The following is a 16,949-nucleotide window of genomic DNA, read 5'->3' as shown; positions in this document are numbered from 1 at the left end:
GGGTTAAATATAGGGTTTAAATTTCACATTCAGCTATACACACATGGGATGTAATTTAAGCAGGGCTCTTTTTTGTAGTAGGAACTCCTTTGTGTATTAGGCTACATACCCCTGATGCAGCCAATCCTCCTGGAGCTTACAGTAGGCCCTGTACTAACAGCCCTGTAAGCCCTTGGAGGATTGGCTGCATCAGGCAGGTGTGGCCTAATATGCAAAGAAGTCCCTGCTACAAAAAAGCCCCAAATTTAAGAAATATTCAATGTGCATACAAGGAACAAATATATGTACACTGAACACAGATTGTGTGTTCATTGTGACTTGAGTAGAGGACTACTGAAGGAGAACATTGGTCCATCAAGGTCAATATTGTCTGACTGGCAGCAACTCTCTCTAGAAGGTCTTTGTCACATTACTTACTATACCAGATCCTTTTAGCTGGAGATGCAAAGCACTGATCTGGGACCTTCTGTATGATGAGAAGATGCTCTTCTGTTAAGACAGGGCCCCTCCCCTTAATCCCATGTTGTGAATGTATACGGTGATAGAAAATGCAGTCAATTTGCAATCAGCTTATGTTGACCCTGTAGGGTTTTCAAGAAAAGCGATAAGCAGATGTGGTTTGTCATTGCTTGCCTCTGTATTGCGACTCTGGACTTCCTTGGTGATCTCCTATCTAAGTACTAACCAGGGCAGAGCCTGCTTAATTTCCACAATCTAAAGAGATTGAACTAGCCTGGGCCATCCGGGGCAGGGTGATTATTTGAAAGTTGGTTATGGCTCCATGTAACCATAAAGACAAGCTGCAATAAAATTCCAAGCAGACACCATCGCTGTTTGTTACTGTATTTGCGAGCATTTGTCACTCCATCCACCTTCTCTCTCTAATGTGTAATGCTTGACTGAACACTTCCCGGCTTGTTCAAGCTCCAGTTCACTGTGATATCCCCCTGTCATTGGTTTACACCTCACAGGCCAGGATTTTTAACTGAGATTTGAATGAGGTTTAGAACTGTGGATAGTGGGTGGAAAACAAACTCCAATTTGTGAAGGTTTTCAGCCATCCATGGTGTATTGGAGCTTGATCAAACCAGGAAGTATTCAATCCAGCTTTAGAGGATGGGGGGAGGAGCGTGAGAGGTACAAAGGACATGTATGTAGACTGCAGTGATATCTGTTCATGATCAAATGGATTTTAGTTGCACTTTATCCAGTTCCAGTCACCTTTAATGGTATAACAAGGAGCAGTTGCACTTTATCATAGCATTTGAATTTAGCATATCTCTCTCAAGAATGTTAGGTTCTTCCCCTTCTAATTTTTTTTAATCAAACCTTATCAGTGAGAAAAGGATAGCTATCCTCTGCAGGGGGAAGTGAATACAAGAATGATTTCTTTATTGGAGTGACATTCATTATTCACCACTTAAATACATGCTAGCCATTTTAATATTCTTGAAGGCTTGCTGCTCTTCTCAAAGCATCTCTTGACTTCATGACAGTTTTCTGAACTTATCAAAAGACTATCAGCATACAAGGAATTCTTACGCATTGTTTGCATTAGCTCTGTTCTGCTCTTTCTTTTTTCCTTGAAGCATGCTGAGACCTTAACAATGGCATTTCTTAAACAGGCTTTACTTGTATCCCAGCTGCCCCATCAAGCCACCCAGAGATGTTTGTCACTGGGCCAGGCACTGAAGCCATTTGCTCAGAGCAGCCATCCCAGATGAAGGAAAAAGAGATATAGAGGAGTGAGTGTGGAGCAAAGCAAGTGAGCTGTAGCCATGTTTCTCTACACAGAGGAAACCAAAAGGGAACTTTGCAAGCATTCTTTCTGAGGGCAACCATGTTGGTCTGCAGAAGAACAGCAAGATTCAAGGCCAGTGCCACCTCAGAGATCAACAACCTTTTCAGGGTATGAGCTTTTGAGAGTATCCGATGAAAGGAGCTTTGACTCTCAAAAACTCATACCCCAAAAAACTTGTTGGTGTAACTGAACTCAAATTGAATGGCAACCATTCTTATTTTGCTAGAGAAGCAATGGACTGACAGCTCCTGCCTAGCTTCCTGTGCCATTAGAGAAAAAATGGGTCAAGAAAAATGCTGCTGTAACTGAAATTTTAAAGTATTTTTGATTCACTATATATAGTGTATAAACCATAGCTGACATACACAGGACTTTTTTTGAGCAGGAATACACAGGAACACAGTTCCAGCTAGCTAGATGGGTGAGTGAGTGTATATATATTGAACCAACCATTCTATCTATCTATCTATCTATCTATCTATCTATCTATCTATCTATCTATCTATCTATCTATCTATCTATCTATCTATCTATCTATCTATCTATCTATCTCTCTCTCTCTCTCTCTCTCTCTCTCTCTCTCTCTCTCTCTCTCTCTCTCTCTATCTATCTATCTATCTATCTATCTATCTATCTATCTATCTATCTATCTATCTATCTGTCTATCTGTCTGTCTCTCTCTCTGTCTGTCTCTCTGTCTGTCTCTGTCTGTCTGCCTGCCTGCCTGCCTGCCTGTCTATCATCTATCCATCATCTATCTATCATCTATCATTATCTTCAAAAAGGAATGCCTTTCTCAAAAGAAAAATACCAATTTCCAATGATGAGGTTAAGGTAATATCTAGCAACATGGCAGTGTTCTCTGGTTTACAGGTTAGGCTGCCTTTCTTGCATAGAACTCAAGGAATAAATTTGATTCCCTAGGAGACTAATCCCTGGTTAGTTTCAGCCAAGTTGCCATGGACCTTTTAAGTTACGTTGGAACTTTCAATTTTACACTAGACCTTTAATCCTGGTTTAGCCCTGTCCCCCAAACTGACATTCTACACTAGAATCAAAGAATCAGAGAAACCAACTCTGTGACTCTATGATTCTATGATTTTGGTGTAGAATGTTAGCTTGGGGACAGGGCTAAACCAGGATTAAAGGTCTAGTGCAGTCTCTTCTGGTATCAGAATTGGTGGTTTTCAGGTCTTCAGCAGTACGGATATTCTCCTTTGAATGGGGCTTGTGCTGTTACCTGTCACTGTCATTCATCATTTAATACTTCAGTTTTAAGTTCTCAGAGGATAACAGTGAAAGAGTACCTTTCTTGGATGGCTAGGTCTTAACTAGTATTATTAACTAGTTTTGATTCCTTTTTATTCCATTTCTCCTTGAAATCCAGCAATCTACTTGTTTTCCTCTTATTTTAAGGAATTTCTAGTCTGTTTTGAATCAACTCCATTATGATCAAAAGAGAAGTTCAAAGACAGAATGAGACAGGAGGGATGGTTTTACAGAATTTCGGAATTTCACTCTGCAGATGCTAATAGGCATGCAGTGTCTTTCCAAACCTTCCTATCCTGCAAGAGCACTGATTTTTTTTTTTTTTTTGTAGAATCACAAATAATTAATTAAAATGCAAGGGCTGAAATTACAAAAGGTGCACAGGGTGTAAGAAAACTACAAAGAGAAATTCCTCTTTTGAAAGAGAAAAAGAAAATAAGATGAATTGATTTTAAAAAGTGAATTTTTGGGGGGTGGGGGTGGGGAGAAAAATTCTACTTTCCATACTAATGCTAATCTTAACATTGGATTGTGTCCAAACAGTGTTTCTGCTCTTTATTTGTAAAATAATTTTATGTGAACAGAGTGTATGTTTATAAATAAAAAATAAAATTGTTTGTGGGAAAAAAAACAAGGGAAAAGAGGACCCCATTTGACCACCACGAAAAAGGCTATATTAGGGCTCATGAGGTCTGCATGGAAAAATGCCATGTGTTGTGGAGGCTGGAGGAAGGAAGGGATTCGAGTGAGACTCAGTGAAAGGGCTAACTGAATCCAACCATTAACTTATCCAGAAATGCCCATTTTATACAGTACATTATTTTTCAGTATGTCTGTGCTTACACCATTCTTCTAAGATCATCTGCATAAGGTTATTGATGATAAATCAGCTCGAAATTGTATATCGCATTCCACCAGCATAAATATTTAATTGCTATTGTCCAAGTAATACAAACAAGCATTAACAATATTCTGAAAAACTCTCTTTTTTCAGCTGCATCAACAACTTTGGGAGATAAAAGGTTGTGAGTCCAATGCTTAGGGAGCAAACCTTCCCCTCTTTTGCTTGACCGTATCAACTAGCAAAATATAATATGAATGCAAAGAAGTGAATTATCATACCAGGCTCTCTTCTGGGACAAGCAACAGGGCTGTGCTTATGCAGAGATAAAATGCCCTCTGGGCACAGTGTGGAATTTTCCCCAGTGTTCCTGTGCTAATTGCTGAGAGCTCTTTTGCATTCCATCCTTTAAATGCCCTGCATAACATACATCATTAATGGGAAATATTCTTCGTTAATTATTAAGGGTTAGATGTGTGTGTGTTATCAAGTTGTTTCTTTGAAAGAATTTCCATTTGACTTTGCTAGTAAAGCCATCATAAAATCTGCCAAAGAAGATGGCAGAGCAATGGCATCGGGAATCATTGCTTGTAGCAGGAAGGAGGGGACAAGTGTATGTTTCTAATATTCTTCCTTTCTATATCTATGCATGTGAATAAAAGTTTAAATTCTCTGCTTTTCTATCCTGTTTTCCCCCCACAGTTGTATTTTTTTTCTAAAAGTGTGTTTGTGCTGTGCTATTTGCTGGGGGGTGAGGGTGCCAACAAGAAGACCCACACTCTGGAGACCGTTGGACCACTCCTGTCTTCTGCCTGATTATCAGATATGGAGATGAAGGGGGTCACTCTTCTCAGCTTCTCTTTTGCAAATCACAGAGATGTCCTTCAGGCTTCCAGCCTTCGACAATGACAACAGTTTTCATGAAGTTAGTGCTGTTCTTAGAAGAGATGGCAGGAAGCTTCAATGCTCAACAGCACTTGATTAATCTGCAGCAAATCCATGGGCACTGTGGTTTTCCCCAAAATGAGATTATAGTCTTATTCTACACCTGATTTTCACTTTGGTGGTTCTGTGTTCATGACATTGTCCATAGCCTATTGCTATTTTTATTCAAAGTTTATATACTATTCATGTATAGAGTATACTTTGGTTATACATGTACAATGGTCATCAACTGTTGCACAAATAATACTGAAAAATTATAGTGCTCGGAATCCCCACTTTCGCAGCAGTAATTAATTTCCACAAGCAATGCTGGAGTTGCCAACTCCAGCCTGGGAAGTACCTGGATATATGAGGGTGAAGCCTGGAGATCTCAATGCTTGTGTGATTCCACAGAGTCTCCCTCTGAAGCTGCCATGTCCTCCAGGGGCCCTGGTTTCTGAATTCTGGAGATGAGCTGTAATTCCAGGAGAACTCCAGTCCACAGATGGGAGCACTGGGGACTTATGGCTTCTTTGGAGCAATGGGAATTTATGGCATTTTCCTAGTATCTGCTTTATTTACCAAAGAGGCACACCTTCTGGGTAGCAGGTCCAAATATTTCAACTAACTCACAGTAGTATGGGACTGCCTTCCTCCTGTCGTTTCATATATAGACACTTGCATGCCCCCTTTCTTCACGTCTGAGGGAGGTAACCCACTACAAGTCCTCTTAGGTACTGGAACAGAGCAACTTCCTAACACTTACAGGCCACTGAAGAGCTAACTACAGTCTTTGAGAAACGTTACTACCCCTTTCATCATGGGTTGTGGCTTCCCTCAGGCATGTTGGGAAATACCTGAAGATGTTGGGAGTGGAGCCTGATGAACTTCATTTCTCTGATGAACTGATTCTATTCCCTGGAGATCAATTGTAATCCTGGGAGATCTCCAGTCACCACCTGGAGGATGGCAGCCCTATTAAGCCAAGCCAACGTAACAGAAGCCTTCACTTCGAATTTGCAACAGAATGCTTTATGGGGGGGGGGGGACTGGCACATAATAAAGAAGATGATGCTAAAAATAAATTATTATGGGTTCATTTTGCATGAAAGAGAAGCAACTTTAAAATGGGGATCTGGGAGTGAAAACAACAAGAACAAGAAATTAAAAGTCACCCATATTATGGACTATCAGGCTCTTCATCTCTTTTTGTCCCAGGACATGGTACAATGGAACCACAATTTGTCATGGCACAGCATCAAGAAATCTTTCTAATAAATCCCCAAGAGCATTTCAAATGGAGAGTGTATGGTGGAATGGCCATTGCTGATATTAAAATCACTACGGACATTGGCGCAGTAAAAATTACCATAACAGCAGCATTATTTAGAGTGCCAAAAATAGTTGGCTCAAAGGCTGGGACTGTGGTGTGCCAAAGCAGAAAGAGAAAACAGAGGGCTCCTTAAACCTACAGGGGACTCATCTATGAAGGGACAGCTGTCCACTTCATTCCCAACATATGTTTGTGGCTTTTCATCAGCTGTTTTGCGATTCAGACCCATTCTCCAAAAGATATATATATGTTGCTAAATTTCACTTTCTGGAGGTTAGCGCCTGCAGCTCTCTTTATCCACGAAGCCTGTGGGATGAAAGCTGTTTCGGCATAGCATGATCTCCCAATTCAAGGGAATTTGTGCATGAATAATGCAACCACGTGAATGGGGAGAACTGCACAGGTCTTTCCCACACAATCAAAGAAGGAAGGATGCCAATCAGGTAAGAACAAACCCACACAAACAGCCCACATGGTTATGATATTCAAATACATTCCCTCTATACTATAGAATTGCACCATGTGGAAGTATCTCCGTGCAGCTAACTGTGCATTTGAAGTGGGCCAGCTTCCACATGTAATCCCCATGGAATAAGAGAGAATCAATTGCTTTGCTTATTCAGAAGGACTGGGCTTTTGTATTAGAAGCCCTCAGCCCTTACAGCTTATATCAGTGTTTTGTGACATCAAACAATAGCTTTGGAATGACACCGCTTCTCCTATCCTTCTCAATGAATTAAATTTTATAATTGTTGTTTTTAGTTGTTCTAACATTCTATGAGCCATCCTGGGGGATGTGATTGGATGGAAAGGTAGCATAAAAATATTTTAAACAAACAAATAAATGGCCCTGAGACCACCTGCCTAGAAAGCTTCTCAGAGGACCTTGAAGATCACATAATGGGATCAGAACTACTGGGATGATAATTCTGTCTCAGGATTTCCAGGTCAGGTAAACCTCCATGTCACAATAACAGTTACTTTTTTGCTGCATGTTTTTCAGCAGGGTGGATTATGGCTGTTTCAGCAGACAACGTCTTTCTACAGATTGTGGCTATTTTGTTGTCTTTATATTAACAATACAGGAGAAAGTGGATGTTATGTCTTGAAACCATAGTCTATGTACCGCGCGGCAAACGCTACAGAGGCGCCCAGTGGAAGCCCACTGGTCCCCAGATGTAGCTCGCTAAGACGCTCCGCCCATCAAGATCTGTGGCGGGAAGTTTAACTGGCCAGGATTGGACCTGGCCTGACAGGGTTGTTCCGGGGAATGTATATAAGCGGGACCCGGCCTGCGTGTTCTCTCTCTTGTAATGTATCTCCGAATAAAGTATGTTGCCTTCAAAACGTCTCGTCACTGAGTACATTACAGTGGAGAAGTTAGAAACAGATGGCCATTTGCAATCAAAATTGCTATGGGAGATTTGGTCTATGTCCCAGAAAGTACAGGAAACACCAGGCTTTTTCAAGGGGCAAGGATGGACTGAGTATCATGTGAGTCAGTGGAAGGCTGGAAAAGAGGGGCTCTGTAAATCTGCTTCACCTCCAGGGTGCAGTTGTTTTGCCACTGCTTGTGACCTAATCAAAATAATGTGGGAATAGCTCGTCACCATTAGTTAGGGAAGCAGGAATTTGGAAGGATTAGCTTGTGAAAGGTGCTTTTTTTTCTTTTCTTTCCTTTTGCCCACCTGACATTGTTGGTTTGGGCTAGTTATAAATAGGCCTAGCTCATGTACAAAGTACAAACAATAGAGAATGCTAGTTTTTAATTAGGGCTGATTGTATTCCTGTTCCAGTTTGGTGTAGTGATTAAGAGAAATAGGCTCTAATCTTGAGGACTGGGTTTAATTCCCCCCTCCTTCACATGCAGCTGCTGGGTGACCTTGGGCCAGTCACAGTTCTCTCAGAGCTGTTCTCTCAAGAGCAGTTCTCTCAGAGCTCTCTCAGCCCCACCTAACTCACAGGGTGTTTGTTGTGGGTTGTAGAGCTGTTGGAGGGTGGAAGGAAGAGATCAGGGGCAGGGTTTTCTATGGTGCTGAGCAGCATCAGCCAAACCAATGGAAGTCTGAACCCAAGTCTCCCAGGGTATGAAATGCAGGTCTTATATTTTGCCCTACACCACAAAAAAGTAGTCACTCTGACTGAAGGGTGGGGTATAAATTCCAATCTCCTCCTCTTCTTCCCTGGCACACTCCACAGGGCAGTGAGGGGGAAAGAGGGTGAGTGATCTGATGCTGTACCAGTTTGTGACATCACTTTTGGTGCAAAATAGGAAGTGATGACATCAAATTGGTATAATGCTCTCTAATTTACCTAAAATTCTATGGTAATCCTAGTGTGTTATTGATGCACAATAACATTTCTTCTGGCTTTGTGCTTGGAATGATGCTGCACATAAATACAACATTGAATAGCTTCTCCCCATCCCCAGAATCTGGGATGCAGGCAACCCTACTGATTGATGAGTACCCTGAAGTAGCTAATGATGAATGCAACTTCTTGGGGTTGTACAGCTGTTGGAGGGTGGAAGGAAGAGATCAGGGGCAGGGTTTTCTATGGTGCTGAGCAGCATCAGCCAAACCAATGGAAGTTTGAACCCAAGTCTCCCAGGGTATGAAATGCAGGTCTTATATTTTGCCCTACACCACAAAAAAGTAGTTAAGCACAGAAGCATCTTAATATTGTATTATTATTGACTGGATGAGACTGACAGAATGAGAGATAGAAAGTCACTGTAAGTATTGCAGTGACAGAAGGGGAAGTTTGGCTGGTTGCTTGAATGGACAATGTAAGCCAAGTAGCTCTGGGAGGCAACTAGAAGTATGCGCTGTAAAAGTCATCATTTTGGTTCCATGTCATAATTTTAAAAGGTGTATTTAGTTTAAGAATTCTGTGAAATGTACTTTGAAGACTTGTTAAGTTAATTTAATGTTCATGAAGATGGATTAGAAGTCCATCTTTAAAAAATGAATAGGGCATGGCTTTCAGTCCTGGAAAGCACAAAATGCTCTACAGCTTACAACAGCACTACAGATAAGATTAGAATTCCATATGCAAAGATTAGAATGCCATTCCATATGCAAAGAACCTCCTCAGGAAAGTTCCATAAACAAAATAAACTCCTCAAGAAAGCTCCTCCATTAACGTGTCACAGCCTGGGAAATTTCTATAATGACTCAGCCCTACCCCTCCTTGAATAGATATAAATTCCTACCATTTCTTTTTATTTTCTCTCACTGACACATAAAATCTATCTGCATTATACCTCTGGGGACGCTGGTCACAGCTGCTGGCGAAATGACAGGTACTACTATGCCAGGATCATGGCCATATAGCCCAGAAAATCTACAACAACAAATGATTAGAAGTCTGTTCACTGTTTTCCATGAGCAGAAAATGTCAAGTATTCCAGAGCAGGTTTCCCCCCCACACACCAAATGATATCAAAATATCAGGGAACCTAGTCCATCTTTTTTTCTAAAGATTCCTCAAGTTTCAAGTGAATTGGACAAAGAGTTTGAATTTTTACAGCCTATAACCGTCTTTTCTGCATGCTGGAAAAAGGCATGAAAATAGGGCCCAAGTTTTCTGGAGAAGCATTTTCTCCCCATCAAACTTTTTAACTGTGAGTAAAAATAGTCCTAAAAAGTGTATGTCTAGTGGGGTGCTTGCCAATCGTGTTGTGGAGAAAAGGGAGTCCACTTATCCAACCCTAAGCAAGAAAAAAAAATGCAAATCCAGAATGGCTAATTAATTTGCAAAAAGGTGGCAAACAAGTAATGCACTAACTGAAGGCAAACAGAAAAAATAACAAAGAAAGAAAAAAATAGAAAAGAAAAAAACTTCTCTGGAGCACAAAAAAGGAAAAGCAGGAGATAAAAACAAACAAAATATTAAACCGCACAGAGCTCAAAGCAGTAGTGAAAACAATACCTCCCCCAATAACCCCATGTGCCCCCCTTGCTACCCCCCCCCCCCCAAAAAGAAAGAATGGAAGAAAGACTGGCTACTAGTAATAATAAATCAGACCAGTCTGAGGTGTGCCATCCAGGCAGAATCCTTCTGGCTGGTATGTAGAGTAATTCAAGTCAAGTATTGCTCCCAAAATACAAGGAACAGTGAATGCTGTACACATGTGATGCAAAATGAGCAATGTAACATATGGATACAGTTTCAAGTATCCCTCCCCCCCAAGGAAGACTATTTGATTAGGCAAGACAACACACCTGATGGGTCCCAGGGCTAAGAGAAATGTTGTTTCCTATGGAATGGGGCAAAACATTTGAGGGGGAAAGGAAATCAGGCCATCTCTGTTTAATTCCAGACAATTCATTCACAATCTGGAAGTAGTTCCAGGAAATGTTTAATGCCTCAGATCTGATACAGGATAAGTTAGATGACTTTGTCAGAGCTGTTCTGGAAAGAGCAGTTTCTGTCAGAGTTCTCAGCTCCACCTACCTCATAGAGTGTCTGTTGTGGGGAAGGAAAGGGAAAGGAAAGGAGATTGTAAACTGCCCTGAGACTCCTTTGGGTTTAAATCTAATCCAAGGAGTATAAATCCAATCTCCTCCTCTTCCTTTGATTGAAAATATCAAACTGCATACTCCCTAGAGGCAATACTGTTCTACATTCCTTTTGGGACACATTTCACTGCAGGATCAGGGTAAAAGTACCATAAAATTATCTATATTTTATTATAAATCAACATTCCTTGGCAAAATGTCAGCCAAATGCCTTCTGCCTGCTTATTGGCCAATTCTTTCAGTCAAACATGAGTGTTTAGAAGAATCACTGGAAATGGGGGCGGGGGGAGTTATTCTTTTCTTTCCTTTCCTCCGCTATTTGAGATTTGGGATGAGGACAGGATGAAACTGCATGACCAATCACTATTTGTCTGGGTTACTGTCCTTCTCTTAAATGGTCTAAATATTAATTTCATTGGATAGAGATGAGCACAAACCAGGAAAATATGGTTCCTGGCAATCTGTGGTTCATGGCATGCCCGATTTCTGAACCATGAACCATCAAGAACTTTAAGAGCTAAGCAAAGCGGTCCAGTTTGTGAGGCCCATGCTGTGGTAGAATGCTCCCCCCCCCCCCAGCATGCTAGAGATCCCAAACTCACAGGAGATCTCTGGTTGAAACTTCTGTTTCAAGTTTTGTGAGGATTGAATTGATGAGGTCTGAGTTATGCTCTCCCTTAAAAAGATACCCCATCCTTCATTGTTTCCAATGGAGAAAAAAAGCAAAAAAAGGGGGGGGGGCAATCAAAGCCGAACAGAATCAACATACTAGAGAATCTTCTCAGTAGAAACTGAAGGTGGGGGCATTTTTGCAAGCCCAACAGAACCAGTGCAATGTGCCCAGCAGAATCAGTTCCACTGTGGCAGGGCCAACCCAACAAAACTAAGGTCAAGCCAGAGAATCTCTGTGGTAGAAACTGAAGGTGGTGGGGGGCATTTTTGGAAGTCCATCAGAAACAGTTCAATCTACAAATTGCCCAGTACTACCATTGAAATCAAAAAGTTTCCAGCAGAACTCAATGCAGTTGTGGCACTGCCAGCTCAACAGGACTGATGTGAAGCACAGAATCATGAACCAAGGAAGGGGGAAGGCTGCAAACCCAGCAGTACCAGTGTAATGAACTAATAGCCAGCAGAATCCAGTGTCATTGTGGTTATGCCAGCACAACAGGACTGATGTGAAGTACAGAATCACACTCCAAGCAAGGGGAGGTTTGCAAGCCCAGTACAATCAGTTCAGTGTACACAATGCCCAACAGAACCTAGTGCCACTGTCACAATGCAAGTAAAAGAGGACTAATGTCAAACCAGAGAATACCAACAATTTAAGCTGAAAGGGAAGGAACATTTTTTCAAGCCCAATAAAATCAGCTGAGTGTACAGAATGTCCAGCGGAATCCAGTGCCACTGTGGCATTGCAAACTTAAAAGCAGAGTCACAAGAAACCCAAGCAAAGTGAGAACGATTTTGCAAGCCTAGCATAACCAGTTATGTGCAGAATGCTCAGCAGAATGCATCTTTAGTTCATAAGGTAGTTTATGCCCATCCTTATCAATGTACTTCCCAGCACTTAGCAGATAGCTACATGGGAAATGACTACAAACTGCATTGTGAGTTCAACACAACCTCATCAGCCATTTTGTTTTATACATCAGTCTCTTTAATCAAAGTGACAGCAGTGTAAGCCAAAATGCCCTCAAAAGAGGTTGGGAATTGACAGGTGGGAATCTGGCTTAAAAAGGATCTAGAATCTATGTATACAGGATTCCACTTCCAGAAATTATTGCTTACATTTGCCAAGGACACTAATTAAGTAAAACAATTAAAAATTTATTACAGAAAAATATAGAGCACAAATACACGGTAAGCATACATACAACACACATACAGTCCTAATAAAAATAGAGAGAAATGCATAGAGGTAACATAAGGATGGACAGACAGGGTGATAATTACTGATCGTAGTCTTCAAGGAAGTCTTCAATGGCGACAAACGAGGACTAGGGGGAAGGGGACCCTCAACTGATCAGGAATCGGGGATGTATCTAGACAGCGGAACTGGGGTACTGCTAGATGCACACCTGTGGGGAGCTGGGCCACAGGTTATAAGGACTACCTTGAGCCCTTAGGGGATGGGCAGTACAGGGGTGGATGACAGGTGGTCAGCTGGTACATGATCTCAGAAAAAGGGGAGGCTCCGCAATGACCATAAGGGCTGGACTTATGCGGTAGCCAATAGCCAGTTTATTGGGGACACCTGATTGGATGCCCATATCTGGCCAATGAGCAGGCTTAGTCCTGGTTACCTGATTGGACTTCCAGGTAACAATGGGCCAAAGGGGGAGGCTCCAGGATGACCATTAAAGGAAAGAATGGGAGAAATTATTTGGGTGGAGGTGATTAAGGCTATCAAAACTTATCTAAAAAGGTGACAATAGATGGCCAAATTGCTACCTAAGGTAACACCCGGTCTATACAAAGACACTTGGCTCTAGGTGAAGATGTTCTTCCTCTTCTTCATCCCTCTACTGGAACCAATCTTTGTCTTGGGTTCCGTTGGACAAAGGCTTAGGCAGTCTGGCAGGATCCACGCTAGGGATGTGCATTCGGCTCGGCCGAGCTGAAAATACAGCCGAATCAACGCTGATTCGGCTGTATTCGTAACTGGCCGCAGCCGAATGCCATTGCCGCCCATTATGCGGCTCCCGAACGCGGCCGCCGTATTCTCCCGAACTGCTATTCGAGAGAATACGGTACGGCTGTCAAAACGCGGCTGTCAATGTAAAATCCCATAGAAAAGGCGGGAAGTGGCTTTTGCAGCCTCAATGGAGCTGCTTGCTTAGCTTCCCGCCTCTCCTTAATCTCCTATAGCCTGCCTCCCTGGAATCAGGGAGGGGGGGGAGGGGGAAGAGGAGCCCCAGCAGCCAATCCAAAGCATGCATTTGCAAAATGCATCGCAAATGCATGCTTTGCAGGGCTGTTGATGTGTACTGTGTAGCTGATGGCCCAGCCATCAGCTACATTGTTATTTTGATCTTTTGCTTACTTGGGTATCCAAGTAAGCAATGTTCTCTGGCCAATCAGAGAGAGCAGTGCTATTTTTTGAAATTGCTCTCTGTAGGGCCAGAGAACCTTTTTAAGGAGTCTTCCTGCTGGACTCCTCCATTGCTGTGTTGGTGTGTATGTGGTGTGGGTTGGTGTGAGAGAGATTGTGCTGCTGCTGGTGGCTGGCCCTTGGCTTCAGCTCCTGCCTGCTGCTCTCTCACTGCCTTACCAGAGACCTCCCTGGACTCAGAGAAGACAAGGTAAGACAGTTTTGGGGTTCTTGTTTTAGTTTTTGTTGGTAAAAGGACTAGAGTCCCTTTACTTGTTCAGATTTGGGTGGGTGAGTGCTGGGTGGGTAGGGTAGCCTATTTGGGGTTGAGGTTAGGTTCTGCTGGGGGTGGGGGGGCCTGGGGTGGGGTGGTTTTGCTAATTTGCCCATATCTTAATTTAGTGAGAGGACTTTTTAAAGTGCAGTGTCCTTTTACTTCTCCTGATTTGGGTGGCTTGGATTTCTTGGGGTTAGGGTGAAGGGGTTTTTTTTTTGGGGGGGGAGTTCCTGTATTATTAAAAGTTGAGTTTTTTACTGTTTCATTGTTTGATTTGTTGCTGCTGTGTTGTGTTGCTGCTGTGTTACTTTTATCTTCAGGTTATTGGGGGGGGGGTGCTGTTTGGCCTAATTTTCATTGTTTTGTCCCCCTTTTCTGGTTCTGGTTTAGGGGTGGGGGTGTTGTTGTTGACTGATTTGGCCTGAGTTTTCTTATTGGTGAAAGGCCACTTTTTAAAATCTTGAGTTGGTTTGCTTGGCCTTTTGTGATTCTCTGGTTTTGTTTTGGTTTTTTAAAATCTTGAGTTGGTTTGCTTGGCCTCTTGTGATTCTTTGGTTTTGTTTTGGTTTTTTAAAATCTTGAGTTGGTTTGCTTGGCCTCTTGTGATTCTCTGGTTTTGTTTAGATTGTGTTGTTTGGGGCAGGGAAGCTGGCACCTGGGTGAGAGACCCAGAGGCAGCAGGCTTTTTGTGGTTTGCCAGCTCTCCCCGTGTTGTTTGGGGCAGAGCTGGAGAGCTGGCACCTGTAGATTGTGTTGTTTGGGGCAGGGAAGCTGGCACCTGGGTGAGAGACCCAGAGGCAGCAGGCTTTTTGTGGTTTGCCAGCTCTCCCCATGTTGTTTGGGGCAGGGCTGGAGAGCTGGCATCTGGGTTTGCTGCAGCCAGGTCTGCTCCTTGAGCAGATTGTGTTTTGTACTGCCACGATGTTGGCAACTGGGTTTTTATTGGTGCCAGGCCTGCAGGGTTCATAGATTAGATAGAGGGATGTAGTGCATTTGGGGCCTATAGAGATTCTCTGGTGTGAAGTTAGGTTTGGCTTTGGGTGCCCCAGGAATTGGACCCCCTGGCCCAATCTTTTTGGGACTTGGGGGGGGGGGGGTTGTAGGGGAGAGTCCCCTGCAGGTCCCCTGCAAATTTGGGGGCTCTCCCTCAAACCCCCTCCCCTCCAGGCGGCTTCAATTATACCCTATTTGCCATTGATTTCAATGGCCCATAGGGTATAATGATGGAATAGGGGCACCCTCTTTGGGTGCCCCTGGAATGGGACCCCCTGGCCCAATCTTTTTGGGACTTGGGGGGTTTGGAGGGGAGAGTCCCCTGCAGGTCCCCTGCAAATTTGGGGGCTCTCCCTCAACCCCCCCCCTCCAGGAGGCTTCAAATATACCCTATTTGCCATTGATTTCAATGGCCCATAGGGTATAATAGGGCCGTATATTCGGAAATAGCCGCGCATTACCGTATATGCGGCTATTCCGAACACGGCATTCAGAAGTACAGGGGGAATCCGAATTTTTTTCCCCCGTGTACTTCCGAATCCGTGTATTTCTGAATTTTTTTTTTTTTTTGCACATCCCTAATCCACGCCTAAGATAAGCTTGATGGCCTTATGCATAGGTGACATCTGTTGAGTACGTGAGCCTCTCGCTTCGCTGTAATGGAGTCTGGCACTGCAGGAAGATAGCTGCTGGTGATGTTAGCCTTCCCATATGGATTCTATGGTCAAGTCTGGAAACTGCTTGCCTGGACAGTTCCTGGTGGCGCACGTTCTTCCGCTGCAACGGCCGAGATGGAGATCACACGGAGCGACTGGAAACCCATCTGTTCTCCTGGTTAGCACTCTTCCTGAGACACGGAGTGCTGCTGCAATGTTGTGGCTGTTTGTACTCACATAAGACCCCACGTTCTGGTAGACACAACCCACGTTCTCCTGGCAGATGTGTGTGAGTTGAGTCTCCAGGCACCCTGGCAACCAAACTGGTGACTACGATGTTCTGAAATTAGGGGTCTTTTTCTCACACCAGACTTTCCCTCTCAATGCCTGTCATATTTGTTGACCAGTTTTGACTGATGAGCATGTGCAATGATGCACACAGCAACCATTTAAAATGTTGGCATATGAATAAGAACTTACACTGGTGGCATTGCAGAGCAGTGTGGTAGGCACAATAAATGTGGATGACAGTTATAGAGTCTAAGTTTTTGTTAGAAACCTTAGTTTTCATAGAATCACAGAATTGGAAGGGACCTCCAGGGTCATCTAAGTTCTGACAGAGTAGTAGTAGAAGCGCCCACAGGGTAACTCTGGTCAGACCAGTCTCAGTTGTAGTTCTAAGGAAGACACTCACACAGACAGCCGGTTCAACAGACTGTATTGGGTTCAGGCAGATATCAGAGTCAAGAAGCAGTCCAATAGTCATACACTTACATCCAATAGAGCCAGGCAGAAGTACAGATACACAGTCCAAACGAATAGTCAATATACAGTCCACAGTCATCAATTCTAATATCCATCTAACAGTATGCCATGCTATATCTGTCCTTTCCTATCCCACACTGAACAGGTAGCTGGCTACTGCATTTCAAATCACCTTAGCCAATCCCATTCCAAATTGGTTAATGGCTCACACCTGATGACACTATAGCACCTGTACTCAGGGATGACACAATCCTTTGGCAGTTCCAATTCACCTTAAAGTAATGGGACACTGACAAGTTCAACACCATGCACAATGCAAGAAGTTTACTACTACATTCCCCCCCACCCCTAGTGACCCTTGCTCCATGCCCAGAAAACCTCCAAGAAGCCTGGCCAAACTGGCCTGGAAAAAAAATGTTTCCTGACCCCAAAGTGGTGATCAGCATTTCCCTGGGCATGTAAGAAAGGGCCAT

This window comes from Heteronotia binoei, chromosome 12, assembly GCF_032191835.1.
Source record: "Heteronotia binoei isolate CCM8104 ecotype False Entrance Well chromosome 12, APGP_CSIRO_Hbin_v1, whole genome shotgun sequence".
NCBI lineage: Eukaryota > Metazoa > Chordata > Lepidosauria > Squamata > Gekkonidae > Heteronotia > Heteronotia binoei.
The sequence above is the reverse complement of the archived record's forward strand: the minus strand, read 5'-3'. Positions refer to the sequence as shown.